The sequence below is a fragment of the Aptenodytes forsteri genome, unplaced genomic scaffold (genome assembly GCF_000699145.1).
Source record: "Aptenodytes forsteri isolate BGI_AS27 unplaced genomic scaffold, ASM69914v1 Scaffold550, whole genome shotgun sequence".
Taxonomy (NCBI): Eukaryota; Metazoa; Chordata; class Aves; order Sphenisciformes; family Spheniscidae; genus Aptenodytes; species Aptenodytes forsteri.
Genome location: NW_008795689.1, coordinates 536,370 through 557,862, shown reverse-complemented (window position 1 = coordinate 557,862; position 21,493 = coordinate 536,370).

Here is a 21,493-nt window from a genome sequence, read left to right as displayed (position 1 = left end):
GGGGCTGCCAGCGGCCAGCGCAGAGAGCTGCTCCGAGCCACCCTGCAAAGACCCTCCCCGGCAAGCATGGCCAGCTCGCTCCAAAAACAAAATGCCTTCCCGGGAAAAAAAAAAGAAAAAAAAAAGAAAGAGACAGCTTCAACCGAGAAATAGCCACAGGCAGGTTTTGTTTTTAAAGCATTTTTATTTTGTTCATTTTGAATTGAATTTTTATGTGATTTGTTTCACTGAAAATGGACACATTTTGAAACACCATGTGTTCCCTCCTCTCTGCCCAGAGGGAGGTTGGCTGCTGACCCAGAGCAGTGAGCTGGTGGGCTGCGCCTGCTGAGGAGGGACGTGCCACAATCTCTTCATTTTCCATAGTAGCTTTGCACCTTTTCCAAAGTAAAGACAGTCCTCAGAAAGAGGGAAGCCTCAAGCGAAATACCCACCCCTCTCCTGTACCTAGTATTGATTTTATTGCACCTGGCAAAGAAGAGGGACAATAGCTGGGGGAGGCAGAGGAAGAAAAACAAGATTTCCTTCCACCTTTTTTTTATTTTTTAAAATAGAACTAAGTGTAATGTCATGCCCACACCCAGTGCAACCTATCACCCCCGTGGGGGTCTCAGGCTAGCACTCGCTGCTCTCGCTGTGTCTTCCCAAGAGCCTCCTGAACAACCAGCGCCCGTGAGAGCCCTGTTCAGGCCTGGCGTGGGACCCCACCAAGCCCTGGCTCCATCAGCACGCTCGGAGCAGGTCGCTATTCCTGCAGCATTCCCCCGCTGCCTCCCTCAGCAGGCTGCAAAAATAAACACCTGCCTGCTGCACAGGTCAGCACCGTGAGCCAGATCTGCTCCGCTGCCCGCAGCACCGAGGGGACTTGGCCCCTCGAACACAAGCACGTGATGCTCCACCATTTTGGCGGCCATCCTCTGCACATGAAATGGTGGCAGGCACAGCTGCACCATCAGTGGCTGCCATCGCGTGCAGATCTACTGATTACATCTCAGTTGTCATGCCACTCAGTGAGAAGCGAAGCTAAATTAGAGCAACTAATTGCACCTCTTTGAAACAATCAGGATGACAAATCAGTGGTAATCTCTTCAGTTCTAGAGGAAAGCTATTGCGGCTTGCTTACAAGGATTAATCAGCTTTTCATCAGTGTTATTATACCAATGCTGCCTCAGGAGGAGCCCCAAGGCCATGCTGGCTGGGCTCACACCATGGGGACACCAAGGCTTGTGGCCTCTGGTGGAGAAAGCAAGCATGGTGGAGAAGGCAAGCACCGCCAGGTTGCCCTCGCTCCCAGCCCTCATCCACACCAGCAAGGCTGCCAGCTCGCAGGCTATTGCATCCTTTGCTCAGCGTGGAGGAGATCCTGCCCGGTGGGTGTCCGGATGCCACACCGCACCAGGCAGGAGGGACCGGGGCCGGGCTCCAGGAGCTATCGCAGCTCCGTGCTCAGCGCAGGCAGCCCAGGCAAGATGGCCAACCCACAGGTGACACAAGGAACAGCAAGCGGGTTATCACAAGAGGGGCACCAAGGCCACCCTGCTGCCACTGAACCCATGTTGACCAACCCTGCCAGCTCAGCCAAGGGCCTCGGGGCCACGCGCTGCCAGGACCTGGCCAGCAGAGGACAGGGAGCAAGGCGGCACCCTGCAGCTGAGGATGAGCTGGGCACAGCAGAGGGACAGCCATGGCAGGAAGGAGACCAGCACGGCCACGGGGTTTCTGTTACGGCAGGTGACCACTTTGCTTCCCACAGTCATTTAAACTCTTTGTTAGATTTATGTGACTTAATGGGAAGCCTAGAGGCTCAAGTCTTGAGTGCACCCCTATCAGAGTGACTCTCCAATACACAAAACCATCTTAATTACTGCAGTGGCATGTTAGAGATCAGACAGGGAGAAATAACTATACGGTATCTCTCTCTTCTACGTAACAAGTTGCAAGAGAGACCCTGGTACACCCTCCCCAGAGCACAGTGAAGGTTTGCTCCACATGTCCCAGGGTTAGCACCACCAGCACTGCTCTGGGTCCATCGTTTGGGGCTGCTCCAGGGAAATCCCACACACACTGTTGAGCTGGAGCTGTCAGCAAGCAGTGCTGGTGCCTTTCAACTCTTCACCACCTGCAGTCAGTGGAAAAGCAGTCGGCAGCATCCCTCCTTGACTGATGCTCAACATCCAGAGGACACAGGCTGCTAGGGATGAAGGACCTAGGCTGGGTTCTCCCAGCCTTACCACTGCTCCATGGCATGACTATACCCAAACAAGCCACTTTCTGCTCGACAAAAGCTAAAAGAGCAGCTCTACAGTCTCTCATGGGAACCGATTCATCAACTTCCGCACTTCCACTGCACTTTGTGGCAATCCCAGAGCACTTTGCATCCCACAGATGTTAAGACCAATGGTGGCAGAGAGATTTTACTGAAAATGCCCGAGACCTTGTGCTGCATCAAGTGGTGGTGCCCCTTGGCCAAGGCCCAGGAGGAAAGGACTCCTGAGGGAAGATAAGCAATTCATGATACAACTCCATGGACAAAACTTACGCACTTGCTTTTTGTGGACTCATTTTCTTACTATCAGAGGCCTTCCCCTGGTCCACAAGGGTCCCTCTGCCCGGCCAAGGAGGAACTAAACACACAAGCATGAGCATGGGGTGAGTGAGGAGGAGAGGGGGAAGGCCACGGTGCTGGTGCAAAAGGCCCTGGAGACAAATTCTTGCTCTTTCATGCACTCAGACCAACAGCCCTCGGAGCCCTGGACAAGAGGCCTGAGGCCCTGCACATGGCTCTACTGTGCCCTGGAAAAACTCTGCAGAGGTGGCATTTCAGTCCCCTGTTTCAGTTTACACGAGTACAGGTCACTCCATTCCCTCCCCAGCGCAGCCCTGCTCTCTCTGGCGAAGGGGTTGATGCAGGGCTGGGGAGAAGCCCCTGCCTGGCCTTTCTCAGGGAGTTGCACGGGGATGGATTTGCAGCACCTACACACTGGACCTTGTCCAGGCAGGTATCTGTCTCATAGACCCCAGCCCACTACTACCCTGGAAGCTGAGCAGGAGGGGGAGTGGAGCCCAGGGAGACCTTTGCTGCTGCTGCTCCAGCTGCATCTCCTCTGTGGCTGAGGAGACGGTCCTTCCCGCAGGAAGGACCGGTCAGCATGTCCAACCAGAGTCGAGTCCTACGCTTTGCACCCTCACTCCAGAAAACACCTTTGGGAGGCAGTCTCTGTGAAAGCAGCTGGCTGGTGACATTCATACAATTAAGTTAGCCCTCCCAAAGCGGTACCAGCCCCCAGCATATCCCCACAAACCTATATACACCCCACCTCGCTCTCTCCACCAGCGTGACCGTGGTGCACCTGCCTGCGGGCAAAGGCTGGCTGAAACTCGTGTTCGTCCTGCCTCCCGCTGGGAGCCTACCAGATCTACCGGGCGTTGGGCACGGTGCTCACTTAGGTGCAGGTCAGTGCCGCTGCCAGGGAGCCTGCCCAGTGCAGCAGCTCCGAGTGGGAAGCTGCCCAGCCATGCAGTGGAAGGTGGTCCTTGGAGTCCAGGAGACAGTCGGCAACAAGGCCGGCACGGTGCTGCGTGGGGGCACTGTCCGAGCAGGCGTCCGCGTGGCTCTGGGATGAATCACCACCTGCAAGGGATGGAGAGTAGATGGGATTAGCAAAACTCAGCCATGGTTACAGAAGCCCGCCTCCCAGCAGCTCCGTTTGGCTTCAGACCCAGTCCCTGCTCGGTCAGGAGAGAGGCTGACATTAAGGCGTCCCGGATCGGGGCCTGCTGCAGCATGGGAAAAATATCAGACTGCAGCCCCTTGCTAGGGGCCCATAAAGGGCCTCCAGGCCATGCTGGGATGCTAAGGCGTGCATGTCAACGCACCAGCACCCAGAGCAGTTTAGCACAGCTCTCCTGTCGCAATCTTGTGCACAACAGCTCTGTGCCAGCTCTGCTACATTACAGCACTTGGATTGCACCATAAAAATGCAATGATGCACTTGAGTTACATAAAGATCTAGCTCTTGGAGGAGAAAGGGCTCTTGACGTTTCCCCACGGCAGGCTTTTTAGGGTACATTATGAATGCTAAAACCATGGATGGGAAGTGCACGGGAAGGTGAACAAGCCAGGCGTCAGGGCTCTCCAAAACAGTTAAACTAAAACTGCTGAAAAACGTGCAAGGAAATGGAAATCGGCAGTACACGCCTGCAACCAAAAGAACTCTAGAACATGTTTATATACTGTAAACGTACACTATATAGCATACATAATTATAATTTCACTTTCCCACTGGCATGTGTGTGGGCACACACCAAGTATAACGTACATAAAATACTACGGAGAGATATATTTAAGTCATCTTCATGTGCACATACAGAAAGCACCCAGGCAACAAATTTCTCCTAGTGAATTCAAAGCGCTGAACCAGGAGCTATCCTTAAAAACAGCAGAGCCCGCTTTAACTCACTGTCTCTCGCACCAGAACAAGTACATCTGAATCCTTATTTTTTTTCCCTCTGAATACCAAACTGCCTCCTACCCCAGTTATTAGAATTTGCTTTTCTGCTGCTGGGGCCTTGATGCACATGGTTTATTCTGTGGCACATCAAACTGCCCACAAAAGACAGCGTGATAAAGAAGCCGGGTTACAAAGCTGTATCTGCTCTGCTCCAGATGGATTCTCTGCAGATCCCCACTCGCATCTTTACTTGGGCCAAGTCAATTAGAAATGTCTGAAAGTCAAAGCATCGCTCCTGCGTGTGATCTCTGGGAGTTTCCCGGTGTATTTTGTAATTGGGGCTCACAAACACAATCCTTCCCTCGTGCGCTGCGGTTGTCGCCCATAACAAAGACGTTTCAGATCAAAGGAAAGGGTTAACCCCCATGCAGTCATCGCATTGAGTCTTGGAGGTCTGAGTGCTGCCAACTCCTGAAAAATGGCCACCAGGCAAGCTGCTGAGAATAATCAGAATAAGATTGGAAGGTGTCCACATCAATCAATCACTTGTTGACAGATGACTGGAAGCCCCCACTGTGACTGTGGACAGCTGACCAACTCTCGGCTTAAGCTGAAGTCTAACATTAGCCTGTTTGTTTCGTGTGGGTGGCTTCTGCGTTATGACCTTAATAGTCAATCAATCTTGCAATGAGTAGTCTGTCTGGCAGAAACATTAATTATCCATACTATTCATACATTGAAAAGCTTTATCTTCAAAAACTCAGCGTCACTTAGGGAGAAATAACAGAACCCAGAGCAAGAAAATAAGCCCAGCCTCAGTGCCTAAGGGGGGGAACCGGGCGGCAGGGACGAGCTCCTGGGGCCGCTGCAGCCCGGACCGCAGCCCAGGATCAGGGGCACTTGGCAGAAACATTAATTATCCATACTATTCATACATTGAAAAGCTTTATCTTCAAAAACTCAGCGTCACTTAGGGAGAAATAACAGAACCCAGAGCAAGAAAATAAGCCCAGCCTCAGTGCCTAAGGGGGGGAACCGGGCGGCAGGGACGAGCTCCTGGGCCCGCTGCAGCACGGACCGCAGCCCAGGATCAGGGGCACCCGGGGCAGGGCTTGGCCTTGCTTTTATTCCTGGTACCTATTCAGGCAGCTTAGAGGCTGCTGCTCTTGCACCAGCAACTGCTGGAATCAGTGCCAAGAGGAAGACGAGGGGGAGAGATATAAAAGGACAACAAACACACATCAATTAAACCTTGCAAGCTGTTAGTCACACTAGTTAATAAGTTCTTTCTATCTGTAAAGTGCTCTTAGTGACAAATCCTTTAACTGGCACTCAGAGCATTATTATGGCTTTCAAGATGCCTCTGTCTTTCATGTGCAGCTTCTTGTACACATGTGAGTGCTCCCCGTTGCGCAGTCTGTTTACACTAGTTGTGAGAAGACATCATCAAAGCAAACTGAAAGCAACACTAAATGCTTGAGAAAAACAGAATTCATTCACTGCTGCCTGCTCTGAAATCACCTTTCAGTTTGTTTAGAGGCAGCGGTCATGGCAAACCGCAGCAGCAGCGGGGAGGAGACGGGGAGCCAGGCTGGCACAGCCAGTGTTTGGCCTCTCCGGGTCATTGCCACTGAAAGCACCCGGCTCTCCTGGCACCAGGCAGAGGCTGGAGCCCTTTCCTGCCAGCTGCGACACGGCGGTCACGTCTCCAGCAACAAGGAGCGAGGAGCCACTCAACCCCTTCTGGGACCGGGGATCCGGAGCATGGCAGTCTGTGCACCGGAGCTGTGCTCAGCACGGGACAGGGCAGCCCCTGTGCTCAGGCGGTGGGAGCAGGAGCGATGCCATGGGGCTGTCTCCCCAGGGAACCCTCCGGGGGTGCTGGGCAGGACAGACCCCCCCTCTCCCTGCTGCCATCCCCTTCCACAGCCTCTGTCATTCCTGATCATCGGTCTCCTGTCCTCCCCCACCATCGCACCCGGGTGCACTCATCCCAGCCGTCCCTGTGCCACAGGAGACCTGGAGGATGGCATGGGCTTTCTTTCAAAAAGCTAGAACCAGACAGAGCTTCGAGCAAGGTGAAGGAAGGAGAAGAGGCACCATGCTCGGGAGGGATGCTCCTGCCTCACTTACCACCCTGCAGCAGCTGGAGCAGCCAGACAGCCCTGCACTCTGGCACGACTTCGGGGCAGAGGTCTGTGGGAGCAGCACGGGGCAGACTCACCGAGCCGCCGGAGGACAGCATGCCTGCACAAGGCCACTGTAAAGGCTCTGCAAGGATGCCCCTTTCCCAAACTTCAAAATCCTCCCATTTCAGAGGGGACCTGTCTCTGCTGCCCTGGGCACAGAGGTGGCTGGGGCAGGGTCCCCAAGACCCTGTGTGGAGGTGGCTGGGGCAGGGTCCCCAAGACCAGCGGGTGCTTAGCAGGGTGAGGTCGCGGCAACTCTCCAAGGACTAGTAGGTTTGGTGCCAGCCCCAGAGGTCCCTTATCGCCGAGATCTGGCACAGCGGGGAGAGAGCCAGGCTGTGGTGCAGCCCCACTGGCACAGGCAGATACCCGGTCCTGCGCAGCATTTGCCCCTCTCCTAATGCTGCAAATTAATTACGCTCTTCACCCACCAGAGGAAACAGAGCCAAGATGTCTAATGGGTGTGGACCAGGTCCACACTCAATTGGCCGTGGTGTCGGTATGGCCATTTCAGAGCAAGACGTCCCTACAGAGCCCCACGTCAGGAGCCAGCTGGGTGTCAGGACACATTGCATCCAGTGTCCCTCACAGCAGAGTCGTGCTGCCCTTCTCCCCAGGCAAACCCTCTCCAGCACTGGGCTGGTCTAACACCGGCATGCACAATGCCATGCTGTGCGTGCAGGCAGGGGGGATTCCTCATTAAACCCTTGTAACCTAAGAGGAGTTACCATTACAAAAACAACACCGTAGGCTAAAGATCTGCCCATTCTGCCCAGATACAGGAACACGGAGACACTACTGCATGCATGCTCTGCATCTTACCCCATTGCCAAATGCTCTTGCACTCAACAGCAAAGGCAGCCCAGGCTCCCCACCTTGCACTGGATGGACAGTACACGGTGAACATCAGTGGATGCCCCACAGGGCAGGATGCAGAAGCCCCTTCAATACCGTCTGGGACCTGTTCAGGTGAGGAGCAACGAGAAGTTGGGTCCACCAGCACCCTACGTAGCACAAAACGCGACCAACATCCCAGATGTGCAACAGCAGGTAACCACACTGGCATGGGGGAGGCTGAGGACCCAACCCCGACTGCCGTGCCCGAGGCCAGCAGCCACCCAGACAGAGCACAGCTCTGTGGGACACCCTTATGAAAACCATCTTCTCTTTAGTCAAAGTCAAAGCAATTAGGCCTCTGCAATGTTAGATTAAAAAAGAGACAGCTAATCGGAGACAGTCCATAATCTTTCACACTCAGGCTGCCAAAGCAGGCCACAATTCAGCAGGCCTTGTCTGGACTGATTATATTTCCTGAAAAATGAACAGTAACTCTTGTGTAGATGCAAGTTATGTTTCTGCAAACTCTCTTCCACACAAATTAAAGTATTAATCACCTTAATAAACATTAATGTGGAATGGTCATTCATTAAATTCGGGAAAATACACGCCCGCAAAGCAATCATTTCATGGTTTTGGTACCCAGCACACTCACAACACAGCACTTGTGCTCCTCTGCGCACAGCGTGCCATAAGCCGGCAGGCGCCCAATGCCCACCCAGCTCTACCCTCTGCATCCACTTGCCAGTGGGCAGTGCAGCCGTGCACCGAGAGCTGCGCAGCCAAGCCCAGGCACGGACCTGGCAGCACAGGAGCAGTGCTGCTGCCTGCCTTCGCCACCATCATTTCAGTGCCGTATCATGATCTTCTAGGTATGCAGACAGAACAGCACAATCTGCCAGTACAGTCAAGGAAGCAAAAAAAAGGGGTACAAAAGTAACAGCAGAAATTTCATTAAGCTTCTCTTTTAAGCACAAAGCCACCAATTTCCAGCTCTGCTGGTAACTGCGTCTAGCCCAGCCCGAGCAGTCACAAAGCAGGCCTGCCTTCGGAGCAGCCAGCCCTGTTTGCACAGCCATGCCCAGGAGCTCCCTGGGGAACCTTGCCTGTGTGCGGTGGAGGAGATAACCGGCCGGCTGCTCACTCGCTCTGCTGTGCCCCTCCTGCAGCCAGCTCTTGCTCCCAGACACCACGTGCAAAGCGGGTCTAGAAAGTCGGTGTCCACACCTGCCTTCAGATGGCACAGCTCGTGATGTACAGCAAGGAGCCAAGAGAAAGGGAGATTTCTAGTGCCATAAGGCCCCCTCACCTCCAAAAGCCAGGGCTGCCAACGGCTCTCCACCAAATGCCTTCCACCGCTGTGTCGCCGCTTTCCTGTATCATCATATATCACCAATTACCCATTGCGCTTGGGGCAAACCCCCCACATGCCCCGTGGTGCAAGGCACACGTGCGTGGCACCCGTCTCTGCTCCGTATTGAGCAGCTGCTCCCGGAGTAGAGTCCCCACCGACATGAACGTGCAGCATGAGCAAGGATTGCTCCAGAGAGCTCTGCCCGGGGATGAGCAATCTGCAGCATGGACCCGGAGCAGGTCACGGCCACAGCAGCAAATGGAGCCGCGGCAGGTCAGGCTGTGACCATGGCTTGGCTGCGCCTCCAGCCAGCTCTGCTCAGCCACAACACATCGGCTTGGATGCCCATGCTCACGGCTCCAAATCTGTATTTAAGTATCTGTATTGAGTGCCCACATCACTGTCATGGCACCAGGTGCCGTGCATGTGAGTGGCACTAGTAAGGCCACGCTAATGGTGAACGTGGCCTGGAGTCTCCCAAAACGCGGAGCGCTGCCGGATGCCGGCCTCTCATCGCACCTCCCTGTTTGCTGAGCAGCGTGACTCAGAGCCTTGCTCGACACGGCACCTATCTGCATGGCTCCTCCGGCAGTGTGCCCTGGGAACGGAGCAGGGCCGTGCAGCCAAGAAGCGGAGCGGCAGCAGCGGCGTTTGGGAGGCCTCCAGGCTATCAGTTGCACACGATAGCATTAGATCTCCTGCCCCAGAAGGTCCTCAGTGCAACCTGGCCTCCTCTGGCTGGCTCAGGGCTTCACAGCCGGTGTCAAGTGGCAACTTTCTGGATTCTGACCTTGTTGGAATTTGCTCCTGGGGGGGACACGCCAGTCCATAAAGTTCCCATTAGTGTAAAAGCAGATGTAAGCACTTTGTTGGCAGAGTTCAGCAGCAGGGAAGCCTGCAGTTGATCAGTTCTGCCTCGCTGGTCACTGCAGTCAACAGGAATTACTACAGAGGATTTCTGTGCCCCCTCTCCCAAAGCCCACCCCTCTCCAAAAAAGATTTAAAGAAACCAGCCAAGCTCAGGCACTACTCCAATATAATGCAATAAATCTGCGTGATGCATGCCGAGGGGAGTTGGCCCCATCCAGGAACAGCCAGCAGGAGAGCAGCATGAATTTGTTTATTGTATGAAACAAATCTAACCATGGGGACTGGTTGCCACTCAACAGAAGGAGCGAGCGGCTCCGGGGCCTTTGTGCCAAGCGACTCCATGCAGGACCAAGGCGCGGGTGGGTGGCAGCTGGGACTGGCCTTTGCCACTGGCTCCCCACAGGGACAGCAGACGCCTGGCACTCTCGAATCTTCCATAGCCAGGGAGCACCAGTCCATAAAGTTCCCATTAGTGTAAAAGCAGATGTAAGCACTTTGTTGGCAGAGTTCAGCAGCAGGGAAGCCTGCAGTTGATCAGTTCTGCCTCGCTGGTCACTGCAGTCAACAGGAATTACTACAGAGGATTTCTGTGCCCCCTCTCCCAAAGCCCACCCCTCTCCAAAAAAGATTTAAAGAAACCAGCCAAGCTCAGGCACTACTCCAATATAATGCAATAAATCTGCGTGATGCATGCCGAGGGGAGTTGGCCCCATCCAGGAACAGCCAGCAGGAGAGCAGCATGAATTTGTTTATTGTATGAAACAAATCTAACCATGGGGACTGGTTGCCACTCAACAGAAGGAGCGAGCGGCTCCGGGGCCTTTGTGCCAAGCGACTCCATGCAGGACCAAGGCGCGGGTGGGTGGCAGCTGGGACTGGCCTTTGCCACTGGCTCCCCACAAGGACAGCAGACGCTTGGCACTCTCAAATCTTCCATAGCCAGGGAGCGTCACCTTCCCCTTCCCACACGCCCTGAGGACGCGAGGGGACGGCCAGGCCCCGCGCCACCGCCCCGGGCTGGGGGCCTGAGCGCAGCCCTGCCGGGACCCCAGCCACCCCATGGGGTCTGTGAGCCACAGCGCCCAGCTGGAGGGAGAGGAAAAGGCAGCAGTAAAGATGGCGCGCTGCTGTTGCCAGCTGTTTGGGGCCATGGTGCTTCCCGACGGAGGCTGAGAGGGATTGCCGGTACCGCAGGGTGCCAGGGCTCACAGTGCTCCCTCCTCAGCCCCCCGCGCTCCCTCTCCATCATGTCGCACTGAGAACCAGCACCAGCTGACCTGGTTTCAGCTAGTTTTCCTTCATGATTAACACTCTCTAGGCCCCTGCTCACTCTGTTATTCTCACCAAATTAAAGAGCAGTCCTGGATCCTCGTTAGATTTGCTCACATTTGAGCAGTGTCATGTGGTCAGTAGCCCATGGCAATACACTAAATTAAAGGCCTAATGCAGAATCCACCTACAAGCCTGACAACTAATGAATCGAGGGCTTCAGGCCCCAGAGGACCCGCGCTGGGATGAAGCCACTTCACAACCGAGCCAGACCAGAAGTGCAGTCCCTGGGCTGTCATTCAGAAATAGAGAGTTGTTTAATTTTATTCACCGCAGGACACAGAAACAACAGCATCTCTATAACTAACAGCTGGTTTGCCGGAGAGCCAGGCAGCGACGACCCCTCTCGGCGCCGATCCCCGGAGCACGGCAGCTCCCGCCCGTGCACCATAGGTGCCGACAAATAAACTCCCGCTTGGTTTCAATGAACTGGATTTGAGTCCCCAGCACAGAAAAGCTGACTCTCTCACCTACAGTCAAAATGAATACCTCTGCCCATCCCTCCAAATCAATGCCGGCTGCTCCAGAGTGCATGACTCGGCCACCTCCCCGTGCCCCGGCCCCACACAGCCCTTCCTCCACGCTGGCACCTGCTGCTCCCCAAATGAAGGGTGCAAGAGAGCACAACTGCCCGCAGCGCAGCACCCAGCCCTCACGGGTAAGCATCACTGCCCGCAGGCATCAGTTGACACTGATCTGGGCTACACGTGAGAAAAACAGACTGCGGCTCCCACTTTGGGCTTTTAGACCCCTCTCCCCATCCTCTGGCAGCGGCCGGGCAAGCACTGGATGTAAACACTGGGGCCAATGCAGCGGCCATCAATTTTGCTCTGAAGCATTTCAGGTTGGAGCTGGAGTCTGGAAAGGTTCAGCCTGTTGCATCAGACAGCTCAGCCCTGCAAAGGTCAGGGCTGTTTTGGTAAGGAAATGTTTGCTGAAACCTTCCCCTCCCCCAGGTCCCTGCTCTCAGCTTCACGCTCGCACACTCATGCATGCACACTCACACTCTGCTCCAGCCTACAGAAATGGAAAAGCTACACAAAGTGACGCTGCTCTTCACAGAAAACACACGTGTGTCCTGAAGTCACAAACACTGCAGCAGCTGCGCAGCACACCCAAGGCACGGTGCACAGAGCAGATCATAACGTTAGGGTTAGTGGTGTTTTTTCAGTCCCTCTCGCAGTGAACGGCCAAGCGAGCCCAGGGCAAAACCAGTGTTGAAGGACAACTCACATTCCTACCTGACCCTTTGGTCCCCTCTGCATGCTGGCACCAGTGGGAATCGCTGCTCCCCCAGCAGCGTACCAAAGGGCTGCCAGGTGTCAGGGCAAATTCAAACCCCAGCAGACCAGACCCACCACAGACCATGTAAGAGGATGGTTAGAAATACCTGTCCAGAGGAGACACCTCTCTCATGATGGTGCCACCTCTTTACAGGCAATCCATGATCTCTTCTGCATTTCTTCGTGTCATCCCAAAGCCGGGAAGCTTCACAGTAAAAGGCACCCTGATCCCCAGCAGAAGGGTTACCCCGGCAGGCTTCACCTGCATCTCACCCACCGCAATGCCACGCAGGGCTGCTCTGCTCCTGCGTCTGGAAACGGCAGGCCATGGACCACCTCAGCATAGCCACCAAAAGGCAGAAAAACCAAGAGCAGCACAGCCCCCAGTGGTGGGTCAGACTGAGGGGGGAACCCCAAACCAGCAGCTCTCACAGTAGGCATGATGGTGCCTAGGCAGGGCAGGGGAGGCAGAAGAGGCAGTGACCCAGCGGCAGACAGTCAACTGCAGCCCAGCCGGGCACTGCTCCACCCCAGCACGGCCGGGTGCACGGGCACAGGATCTGTAATGTTGGCTATTCAAGTCCAGTCTGGTTTAAATGCTTAAAATGTTTTAAATGCTGACACTGCACATAAAAACACCTCTGAGGATCCCGGTCTCACCCCCAGGCTTACCCAAGCCCGGGCATCCGTTCTGCCCCTAGCGCGGGACATCCTTTGGACGCCAGTGTCCCTGGAGCCCCGCTCGGCCACGGCTCCTGTGCTGGACCCACTCCTCTGGAAGGGGGATGCCGGAGAGCAGTCACTGCTGGAAGCGGCCGTTTCCTAATTGCTGAGCAGTTTCTGATGTCCAAAGATGCAAATGCAATTTTACAACAGGCAGCTCTACTGAAGGTTCCTCACTGAAAAATGCAGCTATTTATATGACACTTATAAATGCGTGCACACAATGGACTCAGGAAAGCTTTGTGCCCGAATACTGTCAACACTCTGACAACATTTTTATTATACTAGTAAATAATTTGTTTTGTTGCTGCTTAATTGGGAATCAATACAGTGCCTATGTTTAATTACATTCCCTATTTCAGAATGGTTGGGATCAGTCAGTCTTTTTTTCTCCCTACAGAGATTAGGGACTTTATATTTAGGATTCAGAGAGCACAGAGACTGCCTATAGGAGAGAACAGCCCCCTTAAAGAAATGGATGTAGTTAGCAGGATCATTATTAACTATAAACAACCCACATGAAGAAAGGTCAGAAGCAAACTTACCCTTTCCCATCTGTAAACAACCAATTATTCAGCTCATCAAACAAAATAATGCACAAGTATTTACATATGTGTGGTGGTTGTGCATGCACGTGTGTGTGATCAGGTGCATCTGGCTTAGCTAGAGGAAGCCCCATGTCGGGCCGTGAGCCTGTGCAAAATCCAGATGGGGTAACTCAGCGCACGAGTGGCAGACGAACCCCCCTCCTCCGGCGGCAGACCCCCTCCCGCCAAGGGAAGAAGGCAGCTGCCCCGCTGTGCAGCTAGGCCAGGTACCATAACAAGGTGGTGCTCGCTGGCAGGCAGCAGCACTGCTGCTCTGCTTGGGGGCAGGGACGCATGTTTGAGCAGCATGCAAACAGTGGGGATATAAATAACAATATCCTGCGCTGTCTCAGAGACAGCTGTGTAGTAACTCTTGCAATTACTTGCTTGTAAATGGCAACCTTTACATGTGCTTGACTCATGACATCTTTAAGCGCTCCATCTCCAGAGAGCTCCCGGTGCGGCTTGGCAGAGCTGCCTCTCACCATGGTGCCGGCGCTCCTGCTGCCCTACCACAGCCGCCCCAGCTGGGACGCACGGCACTGGGGGATCCCACCTCCCCACTCTGCCATGGGGCAGCGGCTCTGCGCCCACCCCTCGTGCCCCTGCTCCAGCTGGGAGCCCAGGCAAGCCCCCTTCCCAGGGAGCAGTGATCTCTGGCAGCGCGTGCTGCCACTGCCACCATCCACTGCATGCTTCAGGTGGGGCGCGCTCATGGACCTAAACCTCCCTCCTCATCTCTAAAGTACAAGCAGACCTGTGGCACAAGGAGAAAGCAACGTACTCTCTCCCTGTGCCTGGTCTGAAATGCCTCAGTGCATCCTTACAAAGAATTGGCCGTCTGAAAACCTGCCCCAGAAAGCACTGCGCTGCAGACACAGGACACTCAAATCTACAGCCTTTAGGGGACAGAAGACTGCTCCCCAGTAGCCCTCCAACACACCGTATCGGGGGGGCTCTGCAGACACGTAGCTCGGTTGCTCAGAGCGTGTGTGCAGTGCTGGGAGCAGCCAGCAGGAACTGGGAAGGGAGAAGGCTGGGAAACTCAGCGATGGGTTGTATCATGGCCACCCCTCCCAGCCAGGCACGCGAGCTTCCCTCTCCTCTCTGCTGCTGGCAATCAATTCATCCCCCGTACGTGAGGACGGCAGGGCAAGGAGGAGCACTTAAGGCTGAGACGTGTTTATTTGATGCTGGTACACAGCCTACCCGACCCACATTTCTCCATCTGGACAAAGCATGACCACTTCTCTAAAGCAATTTTTTCATCCCTAATGCGAGAGCTGCATTTTAGCATTAATTTTTTTCCTAGACAGACTTCAATCTCATTAATTTTAAGACACTCTAAGCTCTCTTTAGCGGTCTCTAACATAATTCTCCTAACTTAAGATACACTAGATAGAAGTAGCCAATCCCGTTCATAATTGTATATATGCCAGCAATTCAAATTCACTTCCCCTGATTTAATGTCCTATTTGTATTCTATCAATAAATGAAGTTCTCAGGACCATACTTAAATGGAAGCAGCACTATGCTCTGATAGCCAAAGCCAGCAAAAAAAATTTCATCACTAAACCAAAATGTCTTGTAGTATATGATTCCTTGACTTATTGTTCTCTCCTCTTCACTGCACTTGAATATTAAATGTTGTATTAATAGCTCACTCTTAATTATCCATGAGTAATGTACTACAACCAGGAAATTAATGGAGGGAAGCACCACAAAAATGGAAGAAAAATTCTCACTATCCCCGACACATTTTCAAACAGCCTGTGAGAGGAAGGGAGACACACACGCTGCCTTGAACACAGCCAGACAAAAGACCAGCGCTGGGGAGGGGTCCGCTGCTGAACCTCTGTGAACGCGACTCCTCGCCCCTCTGGACGTTGCTCACCGTGGGAAGGAGATTATGAGCAGGGGTACGATAATGATCATATAAATCTGGGGGTGGCCTAGAGAGGGGAGGGCAAGGGCAACCGCTGTCTCTGTCCTGAAGCCCCAGATGGAGATGATGAGTGAGACCAGAGTGACAAATTCAAGATTGTTAAGGAAGGCTTTTCCATAAACACGTAATTCAGCTCTGGACTTCACTGATGCAGGAAGGTGTTGAGATCTGAACTTGAAAAGACTGACAAAGGACTGCGTGTTTTTATGGATATCATGGATTCTTGGAGTTAAATGTTACAGCTGACAAGCATGGGAGGAGACGCTACACCCCTCATCTCATCACCATGGTTTAACATGCTCTCCAAAAGGCACCCGAGAGGGACAACCCCTCATCTCTGCCAGGATGTCTTCCCCTCCCCAGGACCAAGGACCCAGCTCAGACCCTGAGCTCGGCGGGGGGCAGGATGGACCCACAGCACTCATCGGTTCCCTGGTTTCATGGGGGTTCACATCCCATGGACATAGGCCCACGGGCTGAGACAACAGAGCAGTTTCACAGGCTGGAGCAGCCAGGCACGCCTTGACCTGGGGGTGCAGCTCGGCGCTCACCCACCTAAATCCCACCCTGGATGCCAGGCTGCTATCAGCCTCCTGTCAACTCACCCACACGCAGAAACTGAGCCCTGTGAGATGACACCACTGACATACACATATGGCATGGACCATATATCTCACCCCTCTCAATGTATTGCCCTACTTTGAGTGTCTTTGCCTCCGTAGGTCAAAACACAGCTGTCACATTGGCTGCACGCCATGCAGAAGGCAACACACCTATTCCTCTCCCACCATCAGCACAATCTCCGTTCACTGGAGCACCTCAGGTCTGTGGAAGCAGAACCGAGCTTTCTAAATCACACTCTTGGCAATACTGCTGCCAGACACTGCGAGGACAGACGGAGAGCCAGCAGATGGACAGACAGACTGACCCACAAGCAGGAAGGTCTCAGATAGTGAAAGCTGCTTTATAAGTAAAACAAACAACCTGCTTTCTGAAGCAGCACTCTCTAACTGGGCTGTAATGCAGCCTCACGAGAGCAGACGACAATTGGCACTGAAGAAGAAACAAGCAATAATATTCCTTTAACTCCATCACTAGAAATGTTGTCCAAGGGAGGGAAATGCTGCAAAAGTTGTCTGTACCCTAATGCGAAGCACCGGAATCAAAGCTCTGGTACCCTGATCAGCTCTGAACTTTGTAAAGCTAATTTATTGAACTGTTCAGCACAGGGAAGGGAATTACTTTGTCTCTTACTCAACACAGGCATTAAAAAATTAACAGGCCATTACTAAGTTTTCTTTGCATTTCTGCCTATTACAATGTTATTTAACGACTCAGGGCTCTTCTCTGAGCTCAGCACTGTTGGTGCAAGGAATCTACCACCGACCAGTCCTGGCAGGGAAGAGGCAGAGCAGCAGCCCTGGGGAAACCTCCATCTGCTGCAGACCCTTGTGCTCTGAAACTGTGCCCATGCTTGGTAGCCCGGCACAGCACACCGCTCCCGGGGTCCCTCCCCGACTAGCTGTGCTGCGGGCACCCCAGCACGGGCTCCCCGGGACGTGCCGCCCTGCATCCTGGCAGAGCGCCGGCAGCAGACCAGCCGGCCACAGCAGCACGTTTCACTTTCGCTGATGGGCACGTCGAGTTTTCTCCTGCAGAGAGAGCTGGCGCGGTCAGCCATGCAACGGGGCCAGGCATCAGCTCCTGGTGCAATGCGCAGGGAGGGCACCGGTGCACGGAGGTGAAGTGCAACCCACCCCCACAAGGTCACCCCAAGGGCAGCACAGCGTGGGGAGACTCGCTCTTCTATGGCAGCCTCCACAGACCATTGCCTGAAGCTTGGGGGTCCTCTGAGGACAGCACAGGCTGAACCGCTCCGCAGCAGGCTATGTCGTCCTGCACCCTGACATGGACCGTGCCACCCAGAGGGCTACGCTGTCAGATGTCCCCGGGAAGTGCTACATCACAAAATCATGACACAGTGCCTCTGCCACCGAGCTGGGACGTCGGGGACAGGGCCAGTACCACTTCTGCAAGACAGCCTGGGGCTGTGGCAGGCAGGGCCACCGCAGCATCCACCTCTGCGAGTGCAATCCCAAGGCTGCTCCAGAAGAGTGAAATGGTGAAGTGTCCAATTAAATATGTGCCTCCCGTTGCCGGAGCCCTGCAGCAGCCATGAATTATGCAGCGGTTCACTTACATGTCAGCAGGATCACAATATTGATGAGTTATCCCGTGTGTAATCTGATAAAAACCAAGATAAACTCAGCAAAAATTGAGTGTAATATGATCCTTTCCTTTCAATAAACAATTTCCAGCCCAGCGCTGAGCGTGTCTCCATGCTTCCCTCTCTCCCCGGGCTCTCTCCTCATTTCATCCTCATCTCAGCCCAACCCAGCGGCTCCTCAATATGGCCTAACGCTGGCATGAATAAGCAGCCAAGCTGGCAGCATTAACCTACAAGCTGCGAGACAGCACTGGGTGTCTGTGAAGCGCTACCTGGGGGATATTTCTGTGCCATATGGAATTAAAGGCTGGTGCTCTCCGCAGCGCCGGTGCATTCCACAAGGTCTGCATTTTGGCATTTAGATTAATGCTGTAGACAGGGAGGAAGAAGTTGCCATGTCTCACGCTGACTCCCTCCTCTCCGTCTGAGCAAATGACGGATGGCAGAGTGCAACTCCCACTCGGAAATGCTTTCCAGCGGTCACACAGACTTGAGTCCGACTCTGGCTCCCATGACAAGCCAACTGGTTTATAATCCTGGCCCAGATGCTTTCGGTACCCTGGGAACAGCCAGTGGCGCAATACACGGCCCTCAGCTGAAACACATCCCACAAGAAAGACCATGAGGAAAGGGGAGATACTTGGTGCTTCTGGCCACGTCTGGTCACCAGGCCCGCGCAGAAGGCCGAAGGCTGCGAAACGAGGACAGAGGATGCCGCTCCTTGCCCCAGTGCTTCCCTGGTGTGGCAGGGACTGGTGCTGCTCACCCCGAACTCGGTGAGACCTTCAGAGGGACCCTGAGCCCTCAAGGGAAGGCAGTGCCCATCCGCACAAGTCTGCCCCTCTTCTGGACAGAGCCAGAGCCGATGAACAGCAAACAAAGTGACTGTCCTCACCTTGGGGACAGGCACCAGACTCTCCTCCACACAGTCTCGGTCACAGTGCCTTCGTACCATCAGCTGCAGGAACATAACAAAGCAACCACTACATTAACAAGAAACAAACAACATATGAAGTACAGACACAGGTTACACCAGCTGCCAGGTTTGTCACCTTCAGGAGGTGGCAGGGGAATACCACGTGGCAAAGCGGGAGCCAGCAGCAAACGGGACTCCGGACCCTGCCGGGAGCCCTGTGTCCACCCATAAACCCCACTGGCAGGTAGTTGCAGAAGAAGTGATCATAAGTAGGCTTGTTGGACCTTCTCCTGAGGGACATTCACTGCAGAGCACAAGAGCAAAGCTTCAAAAGCAGAGCACTGCTATTTTTCTTTTAAAATAATATTTCAAATCCGTAACTTCATGTTCAATAAAGAGAGAGACAAGAAAACAGAAAGACAGAGAAAGAATCAAGCTGGTGAGACACGGGAAAGACAGGAGGAAGGGGATCTTCCCAAGAGAACCAAGAAACTGCAGAAAAGGACCAGTAAACCTTAATGACTTTGATGAATGCAAAGGCCCCAGTATCAGAGCGAGCACCCGGCTCCCAGCTCCGCCGCTCTTCTCTCCAGACCTCTCTCCAGCACGCAGGAGGGTATCAGCAGGGTGAACCCCCGGCTGGAATACCTCCTGACAGTGGGGTGGCAGGTGACAACACCACGAAGTCAGCACCACGTACCCAGCTGACCACAGACCACAAGTTCCTCTGGCTCAGCCCCGGTCATTGCAGGAGGGGTCTGGATCCAGCCAGGTCCTCCTTGCCCTGAAGGCTGCTCTCCCCTTGTGCCCGGGGGGTCTTGGAGGCATCAGGCTGATGCTGGCCCAGCGGCCATGGAGAACTGCAGCGAGCCAGGGGGGCTCAGGCTGGCCCATCACCCTCGCAGAGGTCTTCAGCCCTGTTGATAAGCCTACGGGGAGGGATAGGAATGGTGCTGCCTGGAGACACTTCATTTCACAGATGTGTCTGTCTGTGCATGAGAGAGAAACTTTCACAGTTTTACTGCTTTTCAAATATTTTAATGCAAGCCATTTGGTGTCATATTTTTAAAAAATGGATACCAGCATGAGCTACATGCGTATTAGCAAATGTCTCTATATTAGTATAAATACAAGAAGCAGAAAAGCACAGTCTGACTCCTAATCCATATGGTTATTCCAAATAGATTGCATGGTCTTAAACTTTGGCTTATTAGACTGGATCTTACATATGGAAAGAATTAAAATGCTGGATTTACAGTGTAGGCTAATCAGAACATGTTTAACTTATAACGACCCAGAAGACCCAGAAGGTCACAGCCTCCCAGATACCTGGTGCAGAATCTGATTCCGTTCACACCGGTGTAAACCTCACAAAACCCCAGCATTACGCAGGCTTTACCATGGCGTAAGGCAGGGCAGGATCTGACCTCCAGCACTCTAATATAAGCAAGCTGCAAAAAGGAAATACCTCATTTCCCACTGACTAGTCCATACAAGCACAGAGACAATAGGGCCAAGTGTGCGCTGCCGGCAGCGCTCCCATATAGGAGTGCTGGCTAGCGTTTGGGCTGCTTTGCCGTGACTCTTCGTATCTGAAAAAGCCATCAGCCTGCCTGTTCCTTCACTTAGAATAAAAGGTCACTTCAGGGCTTTTAGGGCTTTTTTTTTTTTTCCAAACAAAAGAATTATCTTGATTTTTTTCAAATACTTTGCCCCGAGATCACAAAAGCTGTTAAAAGCAAGGCATGATATCACTGTTAATGAAGCCAGAACTCATGGAAAGGTAGATATACGTTATTTACTTCTGCTAATTTATTTCTGGACAAGGCTAGACTCATCTCAGGTGCTTTAATACACGCATTTCCACCACCACACATGTAAGCACACCAAACTCCCCCACCAAAGAGTCTCTCTTGCAGCAGCTTGAGCCTCACCCCCTTTGGTTTTGCATGGGTTTATTCCACTGATGTTGTTTCCATGTGAGTCGGTTGCCTTTTTATTACTCCTCTAACTACAACTTTCTCCAAAGTTGCTGAATTTTTGGACTTGGAATGGTGACAAAAGAATGCACTGATTCACCCACTTTCACACTGCTCTGTCTGCTCTCGCTGTCTGACATCTCCCTACAGGGATCATTTCATATGTTGTCTCCAGTTTGCTTGTTTTTCCAGTGTTGTTTTTTCTATGAAAAGCTAAATTGTTTGATTACGAGCATATTTTTAAGTAAAAGGCTTTGGGAGAAGCATTCCGCTTTAGCTTCAAACTGGCTCTCTTCCAAAAGCTACCTTTGCTTCATCTTTTACATGTAAAGGAAATTGTTTATTACCAGCTTGAACAAACAGGCGTGCTGCTAAAATGCTTCAGCAAGGCTGTCCTAAAACCGTGCAGTCTTCATGATGAGGTATTAACAACTGATGGGGAAAAAAAAAAATCCATTTTAACAACCTGTCTGCACACACACATCACACGGGCTGAGAAAAAGCAGAGAAACTTTCAGTCCAACGGGTCACTGTTTTCAAAGTCGGTACAAAAGCACGAAGCAGTCGGGCTTTAGAAGAGCTGCTCCACTTGTATGCTGCAACACTATAGAACTCGAGTTCTGAAGAGGAAAGAGAAATTAGAAAAGAGAAAGTTTTCACTAAGCACTTCTTATCCTTGTGCTCTGGAATCTGCACAAAGCTGCTGAGTCCGGGAGCACTCAGCTCTGCCACAGGAGGTTATTTTCATCATCCTAAAAAAAAAAAAAAAAAAGATGTGGTTGCTAGCCTGGCACTGTTCAGGG